Source organism: Scyliorhinus torazame, chromosome 2 (genome assembly GCF_047496885.1).
Source record: "Scyliorhinus torazame isolate Kashiwa2021f chromosome 2, sScyTor2.1, whole genome shotgun sequence".
Taxonomy (NCBI): Eukaryota; Metazoa; Chordata; class Chondrichthyes; order Carcharhiniformes; family Scyliorhinidae; genus Scyliorhinus; species Scyliorhinus torazame.
The window spans coordinates 201,670,004-201,697,192 of NC_092708.1; the positions used below are offsets into that span (position 1 = coordinate 201,670,004).

The 27,189-nt window shown below is 46.3% G+C and overlaps 1 protein-coding gene across 4 annotated transcripts in view; it reads right to left on the bottom strand.

The window, feature by feature from the left end:
• The window catches only part of creb1b (cAMP responsive element binding protein 1b), a 124,619-nt gene that overhangs the window by 93,010 nt on the left and 4,420 nt on the right, over positions 1-27,189 (bottom strand). Inside the window, exon 2 of one of the 4 annotated variants that reach the window (XM_072482771.1) lies at positions 11,209-11,304. The exons of the other annotated variants lie outside the window; for them this stretch is intronic. The gene's annotated coding sequence lies outside the window, so the exon portion shown is untranslated. The remainder of the gene's footprint in view (positions 1-11,208; positions 11,305-27,189) is intronic. 4 annotated transcript variants of the gene reach the window in all.

The window sequence follows — 27,189 nt, forward strand, 5'->3', positions numbered from 1 at the left end:
CATTGAGCTTCTGTCCGAACTCCTGGAATTACTACATTCCATTGGCTGTAAAGTCAACCCCAAAAAGGCCCAGATATTGGAAGAAAAAGTGGTATATTTGGTACAATTATCACAGACGGCAAACGCGAGATCGAGCACAAAAGAATTGACTCGATCGCTAAACTGCCCCTTCCCCAACACGTTTCAGCCCTCCGGTCGTTTTTAGGACTGGTTGGCTACTGCCGAAACCACATTGACGGTTTCGCCAGCAAGGCAGCGCCCCTCTCAGACCTCCTAAAGAAAGGAACCCCCTGGGAATGGCTTCCGCAGCATACGGATGCTGTGGAATCATTAAAATAGGCGCTCATAGCCGCCCCCGCACTACAAGTTCCCAACCCGCTTTCCCCTTACGCCAGAGGTAGTGACCACAGACCGCACCCTTTCAGCCGTACTCCTGCAGGAACGGCACGACCAGCTAAGACCCGTGGCTTATGCCTCCCGGATTTTAGATGCTGTGGAGCAGGGATTCTCAGCTTGTGAGAGGCATCTGCTCGCAGTTTTCTGGGCAGTCCAGTACTTCTCATACATTACCGGACTGAACCCCATCACCATTTTGACCGAGCACACCCCCACCCAACTTTTACTAGACGGACGACTTAAAGACGGTACCATCAGCCAAATCCGCGCTGCTAGGTGGACCCTTCTCTTACAAGGACGGAACATCACAGTAAAACGGACAAAGACTCACACATACTTAGCGGACAATCTACAGTACCCCGGCACCCCCCATGAGTGTGAAATCATCTCGCCCCACCATAATACAGGTCCCTTTATAGCTAAAACACCCCCCAGAAAACTAGCCACTCCATCTCAGAACCCCCCTCACCCGGACAAGTGTGACCCCATTAGGATTTATGTGGATGGATCTTCCACAATCCTGGATGGGCAACGCATAACAGGTTGTGGGATTTATGTGGAGGATGCTCAGGGACGCGCCCTCGAGGAAATTGCATTAAAATTACCCGGACACTTAGGCGCGCAGGCAGCAGAGCTTGCGGCCATCGCTTACATTGTAGAGCACCCAGATTCCTTCCCCAGCCCAGCAGACATATATTCAGACAGTCTATACGTGTGCAACAGCCTCACTGAATTTCTGCCCCTCTGGGAAACAAGAGGATTTGTTTCCGCGGATGGGAAACCCCTCCCCTCAGCCCCATTACTCCGCCATATTCTGAAAAAAGCCAAAAACCGGACCTTTGGCATTGTAAAAGTCCGCAGCCGCCATCGTTCCTCCCCCCCATGAAATGTAAAAGCCGACGCACTGGCTAAGGCAGGATCTAGGCATGGGTATTTTTGGAAGCCCGCCGAGAGCGCCCCAGTGAGTGCAGTTCAGGTCGCGCAGACTAGGATCGAAGATCTAGTAGAGGCCCAGAAGCAGGATAGCGCTCTCACTGAAATCGTGAAAGGGAAGTTTCCAGCCTCATACAAGAGGTACAGAAATACAATAACCACACATGATGGTGTGGTGCTAAAGGACACCCTTTATGTAGTTCCTGAGCAGGATAGGAATTAAATGATCTGTTTATTCCATGATGGTCATGGACACCAGGGAATCGAACCCACCGCAGCCCACCTCAAACAGCTTTGTTGGTGGCCTAATCTCAAAGAGGATGTATCCCATTACATTGAGAATTGCCTCATCTGCGCTCAGAACAACCCAGATAGATATGCCAAAAAGGCACATCTCAGCCACACCCGACCCGTTAACGGCCCCTGGACTAACCTCCAGATCGATTTTATCGATTTGCAGGAATGGCTATAAATATGTTCTGGTGGTCATAGACACTTTTACAAAGTGGGTGGAAGCATTTCCAGCCCGCACCAACACCGCGAAAACCACAGCCAAAATCCTAACCCACCACATTTTTACAAGATGGGGACTCCCCCGCAGTATTGAATCGGACCAAGGTTCTCACTTTACATGACGGGTCATGCAGAATGTCCTCACGATATTTGGCATAACCCCAAAATTTCACATTGCGTACCACCCTCAGTCGAGTGGTATAGTGGAGCGCATGAACCGGACCGTAAAAACCACCCTTAGGAAAATGGTTCAGCAGAATAACACCACTTGGGATTCGGTCCTCCCCTTTGCGCTGATGTTTTTACGTAACACTATTTCCACCTCCACAGGTTACACCCCACAAGCCCTCATGACCGGACGCCCCATGAAAGGGACAGAGTACTTGTTGTGTTTAGACCTGACCAGCCCTGAAGTTACGGCTCTCACCCATGAGAAAGCCGTCAGTTAGCAGCCGCTGTTAAACTGGGCACTAAAAGAAAACAGAGCAAGGCCTGTTTTGATAAGGCAGTACATGCAACGGAGAATAATATAGGACAACAAGTGATGTTGTCTGTGTATAACCCCAGCACATTTCTGTCTCCGAAATACTCGGGTCCGTACTCCATTACGGATAAAGTAAGCCCATCGGTATACAAAATCAAATACCAAAATGGCAAGACTGCGTGGTTTCACATAAACCAGCTAAAGGTTTATGGAGCACAGTCAAACCACGCCCACCACGTTATGCTTGTCGCAGCAGACCAAACCCCGCCCACAGCCAACGTAACACCAACCCCTTCCACGTCCAGTCCAGACACGGACTCACCCCCGACTCCACCCACAAACTTTACACTCCGCCCCGGAACGCCCACAGACTGCAGCAGCAGAGACAGCGACTGTGACTCTGACGACAGCCACAGCACGCCTCCCTACTATCCTGGTCCCACACCCAGCGACTCCGACTTCGACTCCAGTGATCCCTTCCCCATCACTTACCTAAACAAACCACACCACCGAACCAGACGGACGACCCCGACTTTGTTCCCACCCAACTCATTGGCACCGCAACAACTCCTGCAGACTCGTCCACAACGACGAGAGCGACCCCAACTCACACCACGCAGCCCTTTCCGACCGAATTCACTCCAGAGTTTGGCACCCGGGAGAAGGGGACGACCTCGGGTCTGACTCCCAAGCCGCCAACCCCTTTGCGACCCTGTTCGCAACAGAGAACTGAGGTGTCCACATGATGATTTAAAGGAGACACTTGGTGAAAAGTGTTGTCCTTCCTGATGGAACCTGCAGGATGTTTTCTGTTGTTTGTATGTTTGTTTAATGTTGTTCGTCCGACAGGAGAAATTTTCTCACACGCCCATTCTGCCGAAACCTCTGAGGACTTGCCTCAGAGACCCACCGAGACCAGACGCTTGTTCAGAGGAACTAGCTTTTCAGCTGATACTTGTTCGGGTATCAGACGCCCGATCGTAACTGCTCTTCTGATTTGACGTGAGAATCAGAACAGCAACCCCACCATGATGACTACATTTTTGCCCGTTCTTGTCGGTTGCTCAGGCAGTGGAGAAACGGCGTGAGACCCGCCCTGCCTGGAGACCCCCCCGTTGGTCAAAAACGCTCGGGTAGGGGACATACAGTATTGGTAGCCGTCCTACCCGGGGACTCCATCCAAATCTTACCCGTTGCGGCCCATACGCACTTCATTCGACCTTTTCCTTTCAAAAACAGGTTTATTTATTTAGGCAACCTTTGGGTTGCCGCCAAAAGCTATTTACATCCTAGAACATTTGGATGATAAACTTAGCACTGGTCCACCATTGGGAAGTGTGCCGTGTCCTAACATTTGTTTTGAAAAAAAAAATGCGGGAGAAGTCACATATAGTGACCAATTATAAGGGTTTAATTGGCCCCAAGAAGGACAGACACACTAACACACCGGATATTAAACCAAGGTAGTTACAGATACTATGCTTGTTTTACAGAACTCCAGAAGCTCCAGGACCGGAGAAAAACAGAGAAAGAAAAGAAAGAGGACAACCATGAGGACTTCGGTCATCGTGCTCAACATCTTTTTGGACATTTGGTTGTGCGGGAACGCGGACCCCATTACTCCAAACCTCCCTGCCGTTAATGTTTCACTGCCCTGCAGTACCGAGGGCCCAGTCACCAGCCACGCTGCATTATCCTGGTGTGCCAAGTTCATAACTTGGTACTCCCTGTCGTACGTTATTGAGGCACTGTTAGCATTGGCCATACTCTGCTGTGCAGTACAGACCATGCACCTCCGCAAGTGGAAAAGGAGAGCGTACCGCGCTCGAACCCCGGTATATCGGATCCGATCCCCTATGTTCGGTTATGACCAGACCCCAGAGACCTATGAAACCAGAATAATAAAACATGCACTTGCGTTTTTCCTGTCAATAAAAAGAAATGTATGATCCTGAGCTTGACTGCCAAGCCAGGAAAGAATATATGGAATATTATGATTGTTGTTGTATGTTAGAGAGATAGGATTATGTAATGCAATTTTGGGCCCCACACCTCAGGAAGGACATACTGGCACTGGAGCGGGTCCAGCGGAGATTCACACGGATGATCCCAGGAATGGTAGGCCTAACATACGATGAACGTCTGAGGATCCTGGGATTATATTCATTGGAGTTTAGGAGGTTGAGGGGAGATCTAATAGAAACTTACAAGATAAGGAATGGCTTAGATAGGGTGGATGTAGGGAAGTTGTTTCCATTAGCAGGGGAGACTAGGACCCGGGGGCACAGCCTTAGAATAAAAGGGAGTCACTTTAGAACAGAGATGAGGAGAAATTTCTTCAGCCAGAGAGTGGTGGGTCTGTGGAATTCATTGCCACAGAGGGCGGTGGAGGCCAGGACGTTGAGTGTCTTTAAGACAGAAGTTAATAAATTCTTGATTTCTCGAGGAATTAAGGGCTATGGAGAGAGAGTGGGTAAATGGAGTTGAAATCAGCCATGATTGAATGGTGGAGTGGACTCTATGGGCCGAATGGCCTTACCTCCGCTCCCATGTCTTATGCTTGATGAGTGGTTTAGGTAAAATTAGAGGTTCCAAGTTTTTATTTTTTTAGATACATGCCCCTGCCTGACATAGCGCCCTCAAGAATGGTTTAGGTAAATTTTTGTGCATAGCTAGGGTCAGAGTAGTGGCCATGTAGGAGGTGTCTCCACCCCCCCCCCCACCCCCCCCCCCCCCCCCGGTCAGGGAACGGAAAGGACAAAATTAATGTGATCCTTCACGCTTCGCGTTAGGATCACAAGGAGGGTCTGTAGCCACCTAAAATGGCTGATTCCCTATTAGCCGAAAAGGCTGATGGGAAAAGCAGCCAACAGGACACAAACGGACAGCTGCAGACAGAATAGTGTATTCGGCTCTGGGGAAGTTGGCCCAGATCGATACTCAAGACAATTAGCAGCACATCAACCCAGACATCTGCAGTTTAATCGGCTATCCCCGGGAACAATTGCAACATATTAGCAATTGAATGCCGGGCCAGACCTGTCGGCGCCTGCAGTGGCCGAACCAAAGACAGGTGAACGACCACCCCCGATCGAGGAATCGCCCCGTTATTGGATATATCGAACCCAGTGATTGGGAACAAGTCCAATCACTTGGGACTCAGGGTCAAGGGCCGCCCCAAGAGGCGGGAAGCCCCGGGACCCTATAAAGTGAGGGGCCAAGTTCAGATCGCTCTCTCTCTCCCTTCTTCTCCTGCTCGAGACCTTCGCAAGAACATCAACCAGAAACTGTAAGTTTGCCTCCAGCGATCGCTACCCGATAAAGACTCCTAGCCATCGACCTGTATCAGCCTTTTTGAATCCCGCGGGCCAGATCCGATTCGATAAGCCATTTGTTTCCCTGACCTGGTGGGCCCTTCCTAAAGTTAAGTATTGGCCAGTAGTGGTAGGTTTCTATATAGATAGTAGGATTATTGTGTAAGCATTACTTGTTGTATATAATAAATGACCGTTGATTTCAATCTTACTACGCGGTGTGCTGACTTATTAATCATAACTCGAGCTTGAACCACGTGGCGGTATCAGAAAGATACCTGGCGACTCATGAGCAAAGGTGACATAATCAGAGAATAATAAAACTAAGGCTAAAAAGAGCAACACTTCCAATCCCTCAACCGTCATATCTGTAAGAAGTCTTACAACACCAGGTTAAAGTCCAACAGGTTTGTTTCGAATCACTAGCTTTCGGAGCACTGCTCCTTCCTCAGGTGAATGCTCAGATCTGTGATCACCTACTTGCGGCCTCTTAAGTATCCCCAAATTTAACTGCTCCACCATTGGTGGCCCTGCCTTCAGCTGTCATGGCGTCTATGTCTGGAATTGGGACTATCTGCCCCAATAGCATTTTGTGGTTCAATTTGTGACAAATTTTGCTTTATAACACATTGAGTGTGCCTTGGGATATTTTGTTCTGATCCACACACCCCTCATTCTAACAGGAACCCTGTTCCCAAATTGTCACTGTGGCTGAATAGCTGCGGCTTTATGTCAAAGATCAGAGACAAGCAGGAATGGTCCCCAGCTGCAATGATCAGATAGTTTGTTTTCTTGACGTTCGTGAAGGGGTAAATATCGGGCGGGACACTAAAAAAATCCTCTGCACTGAGAAACAGTGCCATGAATTTTTTTTCACATTTTATTTTTAAAAATACATTTAGAGTATCCAATTAATTTTTTCCAATTAAGGGGCAATTTAGCGTGGCCAATCCACCTACCATGTACATCTTTTGGGCTGTGGGGGCGAAACCCACGCAAACACGGGGAGAATGTGCAAACCCCTTCACCTAACTAAAGATCCCTGGATACTGAGGGGTAAATTAGCATGGCCAACGCACCTAACCTGCACATCCTTGGACTGTGGGAGGAAACCGGAGCACCCGGATGAAACCAACGCAGAACATATAACAAGAACATAGAAAATACAGCACAGAACAGACCCTTTGGCCCACGATGTTGTGCCAAACTTTTGTCCTAGATTAAGAACAAATTAATCTACACCCCATCATTCTACCGTAATCCATGTACCTATCCAATAGCCGCTTGAAGGTCCCTAATGTTTCCGACTCAACTACTTCCACAGGCAGTGTATTCCATACCCCCACTACTCTCTGGGTAAAGAATCTACCTCTGACATCCCCCCTATATCTTCCACCATTCACCTTAAATTTATGTCCCCTTGTAATGGTTTGTTCCACCCGGGGAAAAAGTCTCTGACTGTCTACTCTATTCCCCTGATCATCTTATAAACCTCTATCAAGTCGCCCCTCATCCGTCTTCGTTCTAATGAGAAAAGGCCTAGCACCCTCAACATTTCCTCGTAAGACCTACTCTCCATTCCAGGCAACATCCTGGTAAATCTCCTTTGCACCTTTTCCAAAGCTTCCACATCCTTCCGAAAATGAGGCGACCAGAACTGCACACAGTACTCCAAATGTGGCCGTACCAAGGTTTTGTACAGCTGCATCGTCACCTCACTGCTCTTAAATTCAATACCTCTGCTAATGAACGCTAGCACACCATAGGCCTTCTTCGCAGCTCTACCCACTTGAGGGGCAACTTTCAAAGATCTATGAACATAGACCCCAAGATCTCTCTGCTCCTCCACATTGCCAAGAACCCTACCTTTAGGCATGGGGAGAATGTGCAAACTCCACACAGACACACATCCAAGGCTGGAATTGAACCTGGGTCCTGGCGATGAGATGCAGCAGTGCTAACCACTGTGCCACCATGTTGCCCACATCTGATACAACAGCAGTTGGAGTCCAACCCACAAGGGCGATAGCAAATGTAAACCTATCTTGATAATTCGACACACTATGAAAGGGTGCAACAAGGAGACAAAGTTGTTTTAAATACTCTGGGAATTGTGTCCAAGACTTCTACACAAATGTCAGCAGCACCACAAATACATTGAGAGCATTGAATCTTTGTGCTGCTACTGATACCCCACACAAAACTAATGGCTAGGTCTGAAATTAATCACACACAGAGGAAAACAGATTAGGAAGAGGGATGGTTATTTCTGTTTAGAAAGGAATAACTGGTTGAGTAATATTTGAGATTGAGGGATATAATGAGTTAACATTTAGGCTCCAATTAGAGTTCAGTGGAAATATTAGGTTGTTAGCAAAGATTTCCAAACCAAGGGATCAAGATAAAATGCGCTGTGCAACCAAATCAAGAAAAGAGCCACTGATGTGAAATTTCAATTACCCACTTTTAATATGTTAAATAAGGGTCAGGGACAAGAGATAGGAGACCATATGCATATGGTGGCATAGTGTTAATGTCACTAGTCTTGAAATCCTGAGACTCACTGGTTCAAATCCCACCATGGCAGCTGGAGGAATTAATAAATATGGAGTATAAAAGCTAGCCTCTTGATAGGGACTTCTTGATAGGGCTGCTTCTGAACTCAACAAGTTATAACAGGTATTAGTGAAAACAAAATTTAAGCTTTTGTAAAATGAGTCAGAGCTGACAGGTGAACCACAAGTGGAAACAGAGACCATTCTATAAATAAAGATTCAAAACATGAGGTGGTACCAAGCGTAGGTGCAATATAACAGGATAATGTTGCTTGTTAAGACGGTTCAATGTGCAGAAATGAAGACAGCCCTGTTTCACCATTCATAATCTCAAGCACATTTTGAAGTATTTATTTTTAAAATTCGCTCATTGGATGTGGGCATTGCTGTCAAGGCCAGCATTCATTGCCCATCCCTAATTGCCCTGAGAAGGTGGCGGTGAGCTGGCTTCAAACTGCTGCAGTCTATGTGGCGTAGGTACACCCACAGTGCTGTTAGGAACGGAGTTCCAAGATTTTGACACAGTGATGGTGAAGGATGGTGTGGGGGGCTTGGAGGGAAAATTGCAGGTAGTAATAATAACCTTTCATTGTCACAAGTATGAAGTTGCTGTGGAAGTTGGTGGTGGTGTTCCAATGCATCTGCCGCCCTTGTCCTTCCAGGTGGTCACAGGTATGGAAGGTACAATTGAAGAAGCCTTGATAAGTTGCTGCAGTGCATCTTGTAGACGGTACACAATGCATCAGTAGTGGAGGGAGTGAATGTTTATGATGCTGGCTGGGGAAGCAATCAAGCAAGCTTTGTCCTGGATGAACTTCTGGAGTGTTGTTGGAGCTGCACTCATCCAGACAAATGGATAGTATTTCATTACACTCCTGACTTGTGCCTTGTAAATGTTGGACAGGCTTTTATTTTGGCCGGTTGCAAGGGGGGGGGGTTGAATTACTCACTGCAGAATTCCTAGCTTCTGACCTGCTCTTGTAACCACAGCATTTATACGGATGGTCCAGTTGAGTTTTCTGGTTAACGGTAACTCCCAGGATGCTGAAAGTGGAGAATTCAGTGATAGAAATACCAACATTGAAGACCATGATGAGATGCTTGTTGGAGATGGTCATTTAACTTGTGTGGCACAAATGTTACTTCTCACTTATCAGCCCAAGTCTGAATGTTGTCCAGGTCTTGCTGCTTATGGACACTGCTTCAGTGGCTGAGGAGTCGTGAATGGTGCTGAACATTGCACAGCGAACATTGCCACTTCTGACCTGATGATGATGGACGGAAAGTCACGGGTTAAATAGAAGATGGTTGGGTCGAGGAGTACCCTGAGGAACCCCTGATGTCATCGAATTCAATCCCCTGATTCAATGAGGCCTCAACCGGGACCTGGGATTCATGTCGCATTACATTCATCCCCCACCATCTGGCCTGCGAAATCCTACCAACTGTCCTGGCTTGGTACAATTCACACCTCTTTAACCTGGGGTTACCCCATCTCTGGATCTGTAAAGATTTAATCACCTGCTAATGCTCGCATTCCTAGCATTGTTTGGCATCTTTGAATTTGTCTATATATGTTTCTGGAACAGACCTCTTCATTCACCTGAGGAAGGAGCAGCGCTCCGAAAGCTAGTGACATTGAAACAAACCTGTTGGACTTTAACCTGGTGTTGTAAGACTTCGTACTGTCCCCAGCTTGATGGCAATGGTAGAGTATGGGGTATGCCTGGCCATGAGGTTACAGATTGTGGTTGTATACAATTCTGTTGTTGATGATCCAGGGCATGGCATGGATGCCCAATTTGGAATTGCTAGATCGGTTTGAAATCTATCCCATTAAGTTGGAAGTATCATATGGCATGATGGAGGGTATCCTCAATGTTAAGACAGGACTTCGCCACCACAAGGAATGTGCAGTGGTCACTCATACCAATACCATCATCTGCAACAGTTAGATTGGTGAGGACAGGGTCAAGTAGGTTTTCCCCTCTTGCTGGTTCCCTCACTGCCTATTGCAGACCCAGTCTAGCAGCTATGTCCTTTCGGACTCGGCCAGCTTGGTCAGTAGTGGTGCTACCGAGCCACTCTTGGTGATGGACATTGAAGTCCTCCACTCGGAGTACACTCTGTGCCCTAGAAATCCTTAGTGTTTCTTCCAAGCGGTGTTCAACATGGAGAAGTAGCGATTTATCAGCTTCCGGGGGAGAGGCTGTTGGTAACCAGCAAGGGTTTTCCTCGCCCATGTTTGACCTGAAGCCATGAGACATCTTGGGGTCCAGAGCCGATATTGAGGAGTCCCAGGGTTACTCCCTCCAGACTGTATACTACTATGCCACCACTTCCGCTGGATATGTCCTATTGGTGGGACAGGACATGTCCAGGGATGGTGACGATGGCTTGTAAGGTATGATTTGTTGACTATGAAAGGCTGTTGCTTGATTAGTCTGTGGGACAGCTCTCCAATTTCTGACAGAAACCCACAAATGTTAGTAAGGAGGACTTTGCAGGGTCATAAGGGCTGGGTGTGCAGTTGTGGTTTCTGGTGCCTAGGTTTGTGCCAGATGGTCCATCCAGTTTCATTCCTTTGTTTAGACATGGTAGTGATTTATTGTAACTGAGTGGCTTGCTAGGCCATTTCAGAGGGAAGTTAAGAATCAATTCTGAATCTGGAGCAGGTAAGGACAGCAGCATTCCTTCCCTAAAGGACATTAGGAAACCAGATTGGATTTTACAACAATCAACAATTGCTTCATAGTCATTATTACCAAGATGAGCTTTCAATTCTAGATTTATTAATTGAACTTAAATTCCACCAGCTATCGTGGTGGGATTTAAACCATGACCCAGAGCATTAGCTTGGCTCTCTCGATTTCTCGTCAATGACCTTAAAGCAGTGGCGGGGCGGTGAATGGGCAGGGCAGGAACAGGCAGGGTGACATACTGGTAATGTACAAACTATGACAGCCAATTTCTAAATAGGATGAAATATCTTTGAGTTAAAAAATTGACTCACATCTGAATTCAACTCCAAGACATGAAACTGTCAGTCACGCTCAGAAAGCACAATGAACTTCACATTATTGCACAATGAATGCCAGCACCAATTCCCCTAAAGAGGGAAAAAAACAAAAAGTTGGGAGAGGGCAACAAATTTTTAAAAATGTAAATCTAATTTTACTGTGGGCAACAGAGATTCAGTAAATTGTCTTCAGAAACTGTGATTAAAGCACATTCCCTCCCCAGTGAAACCATAAGAGGTTGTTCATTGCAGCTTCTTTGTGGTTTAACTGTCATTGCTCATTTGATAGTTTCTGCGAATTATAGATGCCGAGAGGTTTGGAAAAGGCTTTTTCTTCAGATGCCACTGTCAAATTTTTGGGCAGCTGTTGTGGACCAATGAGCCACATAAGGAAATATTAGGACAAGTGACCAAAAGCTGGGACAAAGCAGTAGGCTTTAGGAAGGTGAAAGGTTTCCAGTGAATCTTTCAGACAGAAACAAGCCATTTGGCCCAATGGTGCTTATGCACCACATAATCTGTCTTCTCCCACTCTATTAATTCCATCGCACCCAATCGACCTTTCTTCCTCCATGGCCCCAGTGATTACACTTGTTCAAATTGCCTATTTAATAATACAGCAATATTTGTTTCTTCCAGACAGGCCACTTCAGTGACACTATTGATAAACAAGATCCACCTACGAGCTGAAAGGAAACCATTGATTGCATTGGGGTTCAGAATTTTGGGTGCCTATCTCGAGTTGCCCAACCAAGAAAATATTCAGTGCACCCAGGGGCAATATATTTTTCATGTTCAGGTGGCTGTGGATTTATTGTCAAGGCATGCCAGAGTTACAATTTTAATTAAAGTCAATTGAATTTCTACAAGGGGCAGACAACTTATTTAAGGAAGAATGTAAATGCATTGGAGGAAGTTTAGAGGTGGTTTACTAGATTGATACCTGGAATGAGCAGGTTGTCTTAAGAGGAAAGGTTGGGCAGGCTGGGCTTATTTCCACTGGAGTTTAGAAGAATGAGGGGTGACTTGATTAAGTATACAGGATCGTGAACGGGTCCACAAGATGGACGTTGAAAGGGTGTTTCCTCTTGTGGGTTCAAAGCTAGGAGCCACTCTTTCAGGACAGAGACGAGCAAGAATTTTTCTTGCTGAGGGCGTTGCGATTTTGGAGCTCTGTCTCAAAGGCGGTGGAAGCGGACTTCCGGTTGCGGCGATGCACTGCTAAGCCGCACGCTTCGGCAGCTCCCGTTCTATCGGGCTTTTGGGCTCTTTTCGGGAGCCCCAACGGAGATTCTCTCCCCCCCCCCACCCCGGTGTGTGTATGGAAAGGACCAGCGGTAGTGGCCAGATTGCGAAGGATCCTTTGGAGCAGCGGCAGAGAAGAGAAGGGAGAAGCAAGATGGCGGCGGATGGAGCCCAGACGACATGGGGCCCGGACCAGCAGGAATTCCTCCGACGATGTGTGGAGGAACTAAAGAAGGAGGTGCTGGCGCCGATGTTATTGGCAATCGAGGGACTGAAGGAAACACAAAAGGTCCAGGCGATAGAGCTCCGTGGAGTGAAGGCAAAGGCAGCCGAAAGTGAGGATGAGATACAGGGCCTGGTGGTAAAAACGGAGACGCATGAGGCGCTACATAAGAGGTGCATCGAAAGGCTGGAAGCCCTGGAGAACAGCTTGAGGAGGAAGAACCTACGGATTCTAGGTCTCCCCGAAGGAACAGAGGGAGCTGATGTTGGGGCTTATGTGAGCACGATGCTCCATACACTAATGGGAGCTGAGGCCCCAACGGGCCCCCTGGAGGTGGAAGGAGCGTACCGGGTCCTTGTGAGAAGACCAAAGGCAGGTGAAATACCAAGGGCGATAGTGGTGAGATTTCACCGCTTCATGGACAGAGAGGCGGTCTTGAGCTGGGCCAAGAAGGTAAGGAGTAGCAAGTGGGAGAATGCGGTGATACAGAATTTACAGTGCAGAAGGAGGCCATTCGGCCCATCGAGTCTGCACCGGCTCTTGGAAAGAGCACCCTACCCAAGGTCAACACCTCCACCCTATCCCCATAACCCAGTAACCCCACCCAACACTTAGGTCAATTTTGGTCACTAAGGGCAATTTAGCATAGCTAATCCACCTAACCTGCACGTCTTTTTGACTGTGGGAGGAAACCGGAGCCCCCGGAGGAAACCCACACACACACGGGGAGGACGTGCAGACTCCGCACAGGCAGTGACCCAAGCCGGGAATCGAACCTGGGACCCTGGAGCTGTGAAGCAATTGTGCTATCCACTATGCTACCGTGCTGCCCCCCCTGATACCAGTGTATCAGGACTGGAGTGCGGAGGTGGCGAGAAGGAGGGCGAGCTTTAATCGGGCCAAGGCGGTGCTTCACAGGAAGAAAATAAAATTCGGGATGCTGCAGCCGGCGCGATTGTGGGTCACGCATCAGGGCAAGCACTACTACTTTGAAACGGCGGATGAGGCATGGACCTTCATTCAAGAAGCGAAACTGGACTAAAACTGAGAGTTTGATGTTGGGGGGGGAAGCAACGAGGTGGTGGTACAGAAATGTAAAGTGGGAAATGGGAGGTTTATTATATAGTAACGTTGGATGGGGAATTTCTCTCCCCTTGATGGGGGGACATGAGGAAATGTGGGCGCCGGTGGAAAAAGGGACAGAGAGGGGGAGGGGGAATGAGGGAGCTGCGCCATAGGGGGCGGGGCCGATAGGAAAGCACGGGGTTTTCCCGCGCTATGGAGATGATGGCGGGAAGATAGGTGCAGGAAGGAAGAGAGCCCCACACGCAGGGAGGTCAAAGAGAGAATGGGGGAAGCCGGGGTCGGCTAGAGTTAGCTGACGTTCGGAAGCATTATGGGGGGAGTAACCATGCTAGATGGGGATCTAGCTTGGGGGGGGGGGGGCTAACTGGGTTGCTGCTGCTGAGTGCAAGGGGGAGCTGGCAAGAGAAGAGGTGGTCGGGACGGGAAGGTGCCGCCTGGGGGGACAAGTGGGTGCGCGGGACCTGGACGGGGGGCTGGCCCAGAAAAGGGGATGGCTAGTTGGGGGGGGGGGGGGGGGTGCGCGAGCGGCCCCCCAATCCGGCTGATCACGTGGAATGTGAGAGGCCTAAATGGTCTGATTAAGAGGGCCCGGGTGTTCGCGCACTTAAAAAGACTGAAGGCGGACGTAGTCATGCTCCAGGAGACGCATCTGAAGGTGGCGGATCAGGTTAGGTTAAGAAAAGGATGGGTGGGACAGGTATTCCATTCAGGGTTGGATGCAAAAAACAGGGGGGGGTGGCGATACTGGTGGGGAAACGGGTGTCGTTCGAGGCTAAGAATATAGTGGTGGATAACGGGGGCAGATGTGATGGTGAGTGGTAGATTGCAGGGAGAGGCGGTCGTGCTGGTAAATGTATAAGCCCCGAACTGGGATGACGCGGATGCTGGGACGTATCCCGGACCTGGAGGTGGCGGATGAGGGGGTCTGTGGAAGGGTGCGGGGGTGTATTGGGAGATACCTGGAGGTCAATGACGATGGTGAGGTTCAGGTGGGGGTAGTATGGGAAGCGCTGAAGGCGGTGGTTAGGGGAGAGCTGATCTCCAGTAGAGCCCACAAGGAGAAACAAGAGGGCAAAGAAAGGGAGAGATTAGTGGGGGAGATTTTGAGGGTGGATAAAAGATATGCGGAGGCCCCAGACGAAGGACTATATAGAGAAAGGCGAAGACTTCAGACGGAGTTTGACCTGCTGACCACAGGAAAGGCAGAGGCACAGTGGAGGAAGGCACAGGGGTTGCGATATGAGTATGGGGAAAAGGCGAGCCGGCTGCTGGCCCACCAACTTCGTAAGAGGATAGTGGCGAGAGAAACCGGGGGAGTTAGGGATGAAACGGGAACTATGGAGCAGAGAGCAGGGAAGGTAAATGAGGTGTTTAAGACCTTTTATGAGAGGCTATATAAGTCCCAACCCTCGGGGGGGAAAAGAGGGAATGCTACATTTTCTGGACCAACTAAGGTTCTCGAGGGTGGAGGAGCAGGAGGTGGCAGGTCTGGGGGCGCCGATCGAGGTGGACGAGGTGACTAAGGGACTGGGGAACATGCAGGCAGGGAAGGCCTCGGGACCAGACGGGTTTCCAGTGGAATTCTACAGGAAATATGTGGACCTGTTGGCCCCGCTGCTGGCGAGAACCTTTAACGAGGCCAGGGAAGGGGGGATACTACCCCTGACAATGTCGGAGGCGACGATATCATTAATTCTGAAGCGGGATAAAGATCCGCTGCAATGCGGGTCATACAGGCCTATCTCACTCCTAAATGTAGATGCCAAACTGCTGGCAAAAGTGCTGGCGACAAGGATAGAGGAGTGCGTCCCAGGGGTGGTGCATGAAGACCAGACAGGGTTTGTAAAGGGGAGACAACTGAATGTCAACATTCGACGGCTGCTGGGGGTGATGATGACGCCCCCAGCGGAGGGGGAGGCAGAGATAGTGGCGGCGATGGATGCGGAGAAGGCATTCGATAGGGTGGAGTGGGACTATTTGTGGGAGGTGCTGAGGAGGTTTGGGTTCGGGGAGGGGTTTGTTAGATGGGTCAGACTCCTATATGGGGCCCCAGTGGCAAGTGTAGTCACAAACCGGCAAAGATCGGGGTATTTTCGGCTACACAGGGGAACAAGACAGGGGTGTCCCCTGTCCCCATTACTGTTCGCGTTGGCAATTGAACCACTGGCCATAGCGTTGAGGGACTCTAAGAAATGGAGGGGGGTGGTTAGAGGGGGAGAGGAGCATCGAGTGTCACTCTACGCTGATGACTTACTGCTATATGTTGCGGACCCTGTAGAGGGGATGCCAGAGGTTATGCAGATACTGAGGGAGTTTGGAGATTTCTCGGGATACAGGCTAAATATGGGGAAGAGCAAGCTTTTTGTAATACACCCCGGGGACCAGGAATAGACGCTCTGCCGTTAAGGAGAGTGGAATGGAGCTTCCGATATCTGGGGATCCAGGTAGCCAGGAACTGGGGAACTCTACACAGACTTAATCTGACGCGACTGGTGGAGCAGATGGAGGAGGACTTCAAGAGGTGGGATATGTTGCCACTCTCATTGGCGGGCAGAGTGCAGGCGGTAAAAATGATGGTCCTCCCGAGGTTTCTTTTTGTGTTTCAGTGTCTCCCCATTCTGATCACAAAGGCCTTTTTCAAAAAAAATAGACAGGAGCATTATGAGCTTTGTGTGGGCAGGGAAGACCCCAAGGGTAAAGTGGGGGTTCCTGCAGCGCAGTAGGGATAGAGGGGGACTGGCGCTGCCGAGCCTGAACGACTACTACTGGGCCGCCAATGTGGCAATGGTTTGTAAGTGGATGAGGGAGGGAGAGGGGGCGGCGTGGAAGAGGCTGGAGATGGCGCCCTGTGAAGGAACGAGCCTAAAGGCGCTGGTGACGGCGCCGCTGCCGTTCTCCCCGAAAAGGTATACCACAAACCCAGTGGTGGTGGCAACCTTGAGGATCTGGGGGCAGTGGAGGCGACACAGGGGGGTGACGTTCCCGATTAGGAATAACCACAGGTTTGTCCCAGGAAGGATAGACGGGGGGTTCCAGAGTTGGCAACGAGTAGGAATTAGGAAACTGAGGGACCTGTTTATAGACGGGACGTTTGCGAGCCTGGGAGCGCTGGAGGAAAAATATGAGTTGCCCCCGGGGAATATCTTCAGATATATGCAAGTGAGGGCGTTTACGAGGCAACAGGTGAGGGAATTTCCGCTGCTCCCGACACAGGGGATCCAGGATAGAGTGATTTTGGGGGTATGGGTCGGGGAGGGCAAACTGTCCGAAATGTATCAGGAGATGAGCGATGAGGGGGAGGCGCGGGTAGAGGAGCTGAAAGGAAAATGGGAAGAAGAGCTGGGGGAGGAGATTGAGGAGGGGCTGTGGGCTGATGCCCTAAGTAGGGTAAATTCCTCATCTTCGTGTGCCAGGCTTAGCCTGATTCAATTTAAGGTTCTACACAGAGCACATATGACGGGAGCAAGAATGAGCAGGTTCTTCGGAGTGGAGGACAGGTGCGGGAGGTGCTCGGGAAGCCCGGCGAACCACACACACATGTTCTGGTCGTGTCCGGCATTGGATGAGTACTGGAGGGGCGTGGCAAGGGTGATCTCAAAGGTGGTGAAGGTCTGGGTCAAGCCAGGCTGGGGGTTAGCGATATTTGGGGTAGCGGAAGAGCCGGGAGTGCAGGAGGCGAAAGAGGCCGATATTCTGGCCTTTGCGTCCCTGATAGCCCGGCGAAGGATCCTACTTATGTGGAAGGAAGCAAAACCCCCCGGCGTGGAGGCCTGGATAAACGACATGGCAGGGTTCATAAAGCTGGAACAAATAAAATTTGCGCTGAGAGGATCGGCTCAGGGGTTCTCCTGGCGGTGGCAACCGTTCCTTGACTATCTCGCGGAACGTTAAGGGAAAATAGATTGACAGCAGCAGCAACCCGGGGGGGGGGGGGGGGGGGGGGGGGGAGAGGAGCACTATTTTTTGTCACTTTGTTGGTTCACTATATTATTTAAATAATGTTATTTACCAGTTATTGCATTATTACGTTAATTTGTAAAAACGGAAAAATTGTTTGAAAAATTTAATAAAATATATATTTTTTTAAAAAGGCGGTGGAAGCGGGGGTCACTGAATATTTTCAAGGCGGAGGTACAGATTCTTATTAGGCAAGCAAATCAGAGGTTATCAGGGGTAGACGGGGAACGTGGAATTCAAAACAACAGGTCAGCCATGATCTTCCTGAATTGTGGAGCAGGCATGAGGGGCCAAATGGCCCACTTATGCTCCTACTTCATATGTAACTCTTCTCAAAAGACAAAAGTGACCAAATATGGCCTAGGTAAGTAGCAACTGAAGGGTCGTCAATTACATTTAGAGAGAATTAAACATTAAAAGAGGAGTGGGTAGCAGCCTCTGTGCCAGAAGCTCTGGGTTCGAGCCCCACTTCAGGACTTGATGGTCAAGGAAGGTGCATATGTCAACCTGCAAATCCTTCCAACATGCCAATGGCCAGTGGAAGAGCAGGAGACTCTCCTGGTCAGCATGCTTGATGTGGAGTGGCAGCCTTCAAGCTATACAAGCCTTTGGCGACCGACTCGCAACCTATTCCAGGAATACCTAGCTATGGAAACAGACAAAAGTATGCCTTAGTGCACTACTGGGTGTGGGGAGATAATTGGAAACATTGAAGAACACATGATCAAACCTTTCATCTTATGTATTCTAAAGGAGTGCTTTAACATGCAAGTTAATTCCTCTTCCATCAAGTTTCAAAATTCCTTTAAAGTCTAAATTTCATAATCCAATACAGACTGAAAATAGGATCAAACAAATCTTATTACAACTTCACGATTTCTATTCAATCTTCCTTTTAAAAGTCCATACACAACTTTCATTTTTATAGCACCTTTACCATTCTTTCATGAGGTATTATAAAACAAAATAGGATAATGAGTCACATAATGTGCTCAGTTAGTGACCATAAGCTTGGTCAAAGAGGTGGGTTTTAAGGAATGGCTTAAAGGGGGGAAAGTGAGGCAAAGAAGTAGTGAGGTTTAGGGAGGGAATTTCAGAGCTCAGGTTTAGATGGCTAAAGTTACAACTGTCAGTGCTGCAGTGATTAAAGATGCAGATACTCAAGGGGCCAGAGTTAGAGAAGCACAAATTCCGGAGGTTTTTTGGGGGTTACAGAGATAGGAAGGCCATTCCAAGAAGGAATTTGGAAACAAGTATGAGAATTTTAACGGTTTACGGCATTTCTTCACTAGGAGCTAATATAAGTGAGCACGCACAATGACGGATGAACAGGATTTGGTGTGAGTTAGAAGAGTTTTTAATGACCTCAAGTTTATGAAAGGTAGAATGTGGAAGAGGGGCAGAGTGCATTAGAATAGCCAAACCTGGAAGTGACAATGGCATGGAAAAGGGTTTCAGAAACAGAAGACCCGAGGCAGGGTGGAGTCAGGTGGTCTTAGTGACAGCACATATATGTGGTTGAAAGGCAAATACAACAAAGATATGTGGTTGAAAGCTCATCTCGAAGTCAAATACGACAAGAGGTTGTGAATAGTCTGGATCAGAGGTTGTGAATGGTCCCACAGCAAACTCGAGATTAGATTAACTCAAAGGGTTAGCTTATTGCTCATATTCAAAATGAGAGGAGCGTAGCAATGTCGCCTCCATTGCATTTGTACAACTAAAGAGATGGAGAAAAGATAGAGTGACAGCGCAGGGAAAATAAGTTGTTTCAAGTGGATTCCAGAGTCCAGGTTCAAAGTTCAATGAGATTGTCCTTCATGGAGGTCAGTGGGCTGAAAGCTGATGTGTATAATTCACTTTTCCACTGGTGTTTTAATTCACATGATCAAATGAGCAATCAGAGATGAATCAGTCTTGTAGATGATGGTACAGAGGTTCTTGTAGAAACAGCATAGATGGGGGCCAGATATTCAATCTGTAGGAATTCTATGAATCTGGACAAAGCTCCTTTTTTGTGATGATGCTTGTTGATGTTAAAGTGACAGTTTGCAGTACAGAAAGGCAGTATAACTGGTTCCACCAGCTACAGTCCATGTGACATGACTCTTACCTCTCCATATTGTCTCTGATAAGTATTGGTGTTATAGGTGATAGTTGGGATGCAAGCAATTTGAGATCATTACAGATACAAGATATGAAATTGTGATCTTTAAAGTACGATTCTGTGCCCTCCACAATCCCAGCAGTATTTCAGTATCAATAAATTAAATATTGTTCCAAATTTACTTTGTTAAATATATGAGAAATATATGCTGCATATTTTAAAAAACTTTTCCAACAGGTACGGCACCAGAAGCAAATTTCTAATTTTGAAAATATCAAGAGTTTATTTCACACCCCTGCAGCCCCCACACTGTTCAAATGTACAACCATAAATAGATTTTACATGCTGTTCGGTAATATGATAGCTATTGCCAGTTGTGAAGGAACCATAACTTACAATGGATTTATTTTGTTCAGTTCAGTTGGAGATATTTAACATATCATGCCTGACCCCAAGATAATCATTACTCAACACACAAAATCAGCAGACCGTCTCTCGTTAGCTGCAATCAGCTGTCAGAAAACAGTTTCAAACACATTCACAAAATTCAGCATAAACCCCATATCTGTAAATCCTATTGAAAATTTTGGTAAGCTGTACAAGAGAATTAATCACATCAATGAACTTTACTAGTTCTCGCAATTCCTTGAGATTCTTGCCGATGTCAGCCAGTGGTGCTAGAATAAGATTTTGCATCACTTTAAATTTTAATAGTAAACATAGGGCGGGGATTGGGCATAGGTAGGGTGCTCTTTCAGAGGGGCAGTGCGGACTTGATGGACAGAATGGCCTCATTCTGCACTGTAGAGGTTCTATGATTCTAAAACAAAATGAATGGGACATCATGTAAATAAGGGACATTAATTAAATAGTTTTAATACGTGGGCCTGTTGTACAATCAAAGACAACAAAGCCTATTAATCATATAGTCGCAAAGTGGTTAGCACTGCTGCTTCACAGCGCCAGGGACCCGGGTTTGATTCACTGTCTGTGCGGAGTCGACACATTCTCCCAGTGTCTGTACGAGTTTCTTCCCACAAGTCCCGAAAGATGTGCTAGTTAGGGGAATTGGACATTCTGAATTCTCCCTTAAGTGTACCCGAACAGGCACTGTAGTGTGGCAACTAGGGGATTTTCACAGTAACGTCATTTCAGTTTTAATGTAAGCCTACTTGTGACACTAATAAATATTGTTATATATTATGGTAACTTTGGCATTGATGTCATAAAAATGTAACTATATATGAAATCAATAAGTGGCAATACAACCAAGTTTCTTGAACATGGAAAAGTAAAGATTTGGATGCTTTAGAATTTAGATAAAGCCTTTTTGGTCATCCAATTCCATTTACAAAGAAAGTTTCCTTACAAAGGAGAGCTCCTCTGCTCTTTCCATTCATAAATACACTATTTACTACAGAAAGGTCTAGAGATCAGTAAAGTGAGTTGGTTTCTGTCTGCGGGGACACAACAGTTAGAGGGGGTTCTCTCTCCTCCTCTCCCCCCCCCCACCCCCCCCCCCCCTCCAAAAGCTGGGAATTTAATTCAGCATTGCCATAAATAACCACTGCTACACTGTATGGACATGGTGCAAGCACAAGATCCATAATTGAAAAGTCTGCCAACACTCACCTCTGGGCTTACACATACTGGACATGGAAGTGGAAAATTGTCAGTTTTGCAGTGGTGTTATGTGTCACCACATGCAGGAAAGGAGAGGAAATTTTAAAAACTTTATCTTGGGTGTTTATTTTAAAAAGATCAAAATATTGCGGGTGCTGGAAATGAAAATAAAAAATGTTGTAGGGTTGCTTCAAAATTGTACACTTGAACATCTCAACTCTGATGAAAAGCCATTGATCTGAAACGACTGTTTCTCACTCCACAAATATTGCTTCTTCTGCTGAATGCTTCCAGTATTTTCTAAATGCTGGATTTTCATTTTATTAACGAGATTTTAACGCCAGTTATATTTGGAAACATCAACAAAATAAATCAATGGTTCATTGATCTCATTGCTGTTTGTGGGACCATGTTGTATGGTCACATATGCTTACAGAGGAACCATGGTTAAACTTCAAAAACAATAAACTGCTAGCAAAGCACTTTGGTACATCCTTGAATGTGAAAGGTATGATATAAATGCAAGTCTTTTATTTTGAGTTTAGAATAAAAATAAAAACTGCTGGAAATATTCAGCATGTCAGGTAAAGTGCGTGTGTTAAATTTTCAAGTCATCCTGAAACATTAACTCTATTTTCTCTCCCAGAGATGCAGCCGGACCTTCTGAGAATTTCCAGCATTTTTTGTTATTTCAGATTTCCAGCATCTGCAGTATTTTGCTTTTAAGCATGTCCACTTCAATTTATCCTTTACCTTAAAAAAACTGCACTCAATAAGTTGAAGAATGTCAGGCCTGGGCAGCACGGTAGCAGTTGCTTCACAGCTCCAGGGTCCCAGGTTCGATTCCCGGCTTGGGTCACTGTCGGTGCGGAGTCTGCACATTCTCCCCATGCGTGCGTGGGTTTCCTCCGGGTGCTCGGGTTTCCTCCCACAGTTCAAAGATGTGCAGGTTAGGTGGATTGGCCATGATAAATTCCCATTATTGTCGAAAAAGGTTGGGTGGGGCTACTAGGTTATGGGGCTACAGGGATAGGGTGGAGATGTGGGCTTAAATGGGGTGCTCTTTCCAAGGTGCAGACGCAATGGGCCGAATGGCCTCCTTCTGCACTGCAAATTCTATGTAACAGAAATCTCTCCTTAACCAAGACATGGATTTATTTCTGATATTAGTATTTTAAGATGGACTGTACTTAAGTCATGACATATGCTAAGCAAGCCATGGTTGGAGGGAACAAGTGACTAGAATCCACGATTTAAAATAATTCTACCAGAGGTGTTTTTCACCCAACATGTCTGGGTCAGTATGGCACACCAATGAATTGCCATGAGTCAACAACTCCATTGTTATTGCATCACGCAACTACCTGCATGGTAATGGGGTGGTGGTAATCTTTTTCTTCTAAGCAATTCCCATGTTAGTATCAAGCAACCCTGGGGCATGCATGGTGTAAAAAATATCAATCGTAAATTTATCTCAATTTGAAAAGATGTTCATGGAAGAGTATACCCTATTTTAATCAAATACTTATATTCTGCTCCCATTTCACCATTGTTATGAACTGCCAATTTCTGTTAGGTTATAAGTATTGTGTTATGGATCCCCAAAGCAGCACAATGGCATAGTGGTGAGCACTGCTGCTTCACAGCGCCAGGGACCCGGGTTCAATTCCGGCCTTTGTCTGTGTGAGTTTGTACGTTCTCCCAGTGTCTACTTGGATTTCCTCCGGGTGCTCCAGTTTCCTCCCACATTCCAAAGATGTGCAAGTTAGGTGGATTGGCCACGCTAAATTGGCCCTAATAATGTCCAGGGATTTGCAGGTTAGGTTCTGGGTTACGGGATGGGCAGCATTGATGTGGGAGTGTAAATGGGTAGAGTGCAGAGTCAATGGGCCCTTCTGTAGGGATTATATGTTTCTAAAACAAATCGTTTTTTACTGACTGTTCAAAAACCATTTCAAATAGACCCTTATAACAAGAGATTTTTATTATTTTGTCAAGTCTAGGGTACATTGGAATCCAATTCAGGGATAAAATACATCTCCAAGGATTGGATTATTGTCACGTGTACCAAGGTACAGTGAAACGTATTGTCCTGCATACAGTTCAGACAGATAATTCTACACATGAAAAGAAAATACATAGGGCAAACTTAATACACAATGTAAATACATAGACACAGGCATTGGGTGAATCATACAGGAGTGTAGTACTACTCAGAAGAGAAGATGTGTGAAGAGATCAGATCAGTCCATAAGAGGGTCATTTAGGAGTCTGGTAACAGCGGGGAAGAAGCTGTTTTTGAATCTGTTAGTGTGTGTTCTCGGACTTTTCTATCTCCTGCACGGTGGAAGAAATTGGAAGAATGACTAAGCCAGGTGGGAGGGTACTTTGATTATGCTGCGCGCTTTCCCAAGGCAGCGGGACGTGTAGACAGAGTGGATGGGAGGCGGGTTTGTGTGATGGACTGGACGGTGTTCACGACTCTGTAGTTTCTTATCGCCCTTGGCCGAACAGTTGCCATACCAGGCTCTGATGGAGCCAGATAGGCTGCTTTCTATGGTTGCAGTTCATGTGTATTGGGGCCTTGTTTGCTCATTTATCCTCTAAGATACAGTTGATAAGTAGTATGTGGAAAGCAGGAGACTTTTGTATCCTCTAATTTAAAAAGAGATAATCTTTATAAAAGCTGGTGAATTTACTTATTCAACTCCTGATTGGATTTAAGATCACACACCTCCCTTCCTTTGACACTACACCGTTGCTGTGTTGGAAAGGTTTGCCTGCTCCCATGACTCAGAGTTATGCAGGCATCAGTATTAACGACAGGATGAACAGTCGGAACCAGACTAAAGGAAACTCAACTGCTCTGGACAGAATGAACAAACTCACATTTATATAAAGTTTTTCACAACTGTAAAATATCCCAAAGTGCTTTGTAGTCAAACTACTTTCTGAAGTGCAGCCCCTGTTGCAATGTGGGGAAAGACGACAGCCAATTTATACACAGCAATGTACCAGTAGCAATATGATTTTAAAAAAGTGAATTTGTTTCAGTGATGTTTGTCAAGGAATACATACAGGCCAGGACACCAGGAAAACGTGCCTTCTTTTCTTCAAAATAGTGCCATGGGATCTTTTATGTCCACCCAAAGGCAGATGGGACCTCAGTTTAACATTTCATCCAAAAGACAGGACCTCCAACCCTGTGGCAAGCTCTCAGTGCTGCACTGAAGTGTCAGACTAGACTTTGCATCCAAGTTTCAGAAGCGGAGCTTGAACAAATGAATGGTGCAGAGGATTGACAGTCCGGTTAACGACCCGCCTGTATATGCCTTTTGCTGAGGAAGCAACCCAAAGACAAGACAAATCTGTTACAGAATTGCAAATATAAACATTTACTGTGGAAACACCACAAGTTGTCTCGTCATCCAATATCTTGCTCTAGGCAAACAACAGAGGAAGAAATAGGTTGCTTTGTGTGCCACTAGCATTGTAGACTATAACTAATTACCTCACATACCAGCTCTCACCAGAGGTTATGGGAATCAAGAAACCATGAATACAAAATTCACCGTTTTGGGTTATCTAACCACTTTCACCGTCTGCCTCTTCTCTACGCTACTGGGATGTTATGAGGATTGGGTAATGTTTTAGGCTTGTGTACCTCTTTAAAGTTTTCTAAAACAAAACTCCACAGTAACTATGCAGCCTTAGAGCCTATGAACACATTCTAAATGAGATCCATTCCTTGGAATCAAATCTCCGCGGGGTATTAACAATTCTGGGAACATTCAAGCGCCTATCTGCACTTACGGTAACTCCCAGCCCCGTTCCCAAACTATATCTCAAATCGTTTTTCAAAGTTACTAACCAGAACCACACTTACTGCATTACGTGGAAGCCTGCTTCACATATTCACAACTCTATCGAGGGTAGGGGGGTAAAACTCCAGGCGTGGTACTTTGATGTTAGAGGTGCTGTAGTGTAACACTCACATCCTCTAATTTTGCGGTCAGTCTAATTAAATGGCTTATTTGCATCTGTGAAACCAAGAATGTTTTTAAAATATGCATAGTGCCTCAATCTTGTTCTAATGAACATAAGCTCAGTTGAGTCTTTCCATAGCTTAGATCTCAAATCCTGGAACCACTGTCACTCTTCACTAAACCTCTTTCTGCAGTATTTCAAGGTGGCTTTATCCAAGATGTCTAAAAGGTTAGAATAACTTGTTGCAGCTTGGAATCAGACGCCCTTGAGCAGTACCTCAGTGTATGCTGCTAGTATTTTGGTTATGTGAATGATTAATAACTACCAAATCCTTTTCCTTATCCACCTTTATTGACTGATATATCTTTACCCTTGTGCACTTCATGTCTCAAACATTCACAGGAAAGATCAAACTGCCATTCTTTAGACAATCTGACTATTAAAAGATTTGTTTCTTTCTGTGCAGTCAATAATCCTGATTAAATGTTGCTTAAAGTTTTATGTCCACAAACTACATGAACGGTGGAAACCAATGGGATTTCCCAGCTAATCCTTCGAAAGAAAGGCTTTGTCTCATGAGATCTTCCTCAGTTAATGTAATCAACAGGATTCCAATACTCATTGCCTCACTCTGTACCTCTACATTAAAAATGACAAAACACGAATCTAATCCTTATAATTTATAGATGACCACAATACTATTCCTGTTCCATCCCAAGTTATGCACATGACTAAAGTCTTCAAATCCAATGGTTCCAACTGTTGGTTTGTGCTATCACACAATAAAAGATTGTAGGCTCCAGTCACACTGCTGAGCACAAATTCAGGCTGACACTCCACTGCAGTAATGAAGGGGTGCTGCAGTGTCTGAGGTGCTGTCTTTGGCGCCGGAATGTGGCGACTAGGGGCTTTTCACAGTAACTTCATTGAAGCTTACTTGTGACAATAAGCGATTTTCATTTTTTCATTCATTTTGGATGGTGCATTAAAATGGAGGCCCTCTCTGGTGGATGCAAATGAGCCCAAGGCACTATTTGGAAGAAGAGCAGAGAAGAGCTCCCAGATGTCCTGATCAACAGTTATCAGCATTACTAAAACAGATTATCTGTTCATGATCACCCTGCTGTGTGCAAATGTTTCCTGAATTACAACAATGAATCCGCTTCAAAAGTATTTAATTGGTTGTAATTCAGGATGACTGGTGGTCATGAAAGGCCCTATACCAATGCAAGGCTTTTCTTTTTGTCTCCCCAATTATAAAGATAGGTATGCATTAACCCTTCAAGTCTGTCTGTTCTTAACAAAGCACACTAAAATTTAAAAATATTCACCTAATAATTCAAAACAGCCTGGGAAAGCTCCTCATGGTCTGAAATTACTTGGTCTGCATAGTTTACAACCACTTATTTTTAGCTAGGGCATGATTTGGACACACTCCAGAAGCATGCAACAGATCACAGATGAGAAAGAAACAAACCAGATACTGAATCAACAACAATAAACTTAGATCACCGAAATATGTACCTTTTTGACACTGACATATAGATTGAATATTACATATGCATATACCACACAAACACAGAAGTAACGTGGGCACCTCATATCCATAAACCTCACTTCCTGAAGTCATATTTGGTTACACATTTCCCATTAATTTCCCCAACGGGGGCTGGTTTAGCACAGTGGGCTAAACAGCAGGCTTGTAGTACAGAACAACGCCAGCAGCGCGGGTTCAATTCCTGTAACG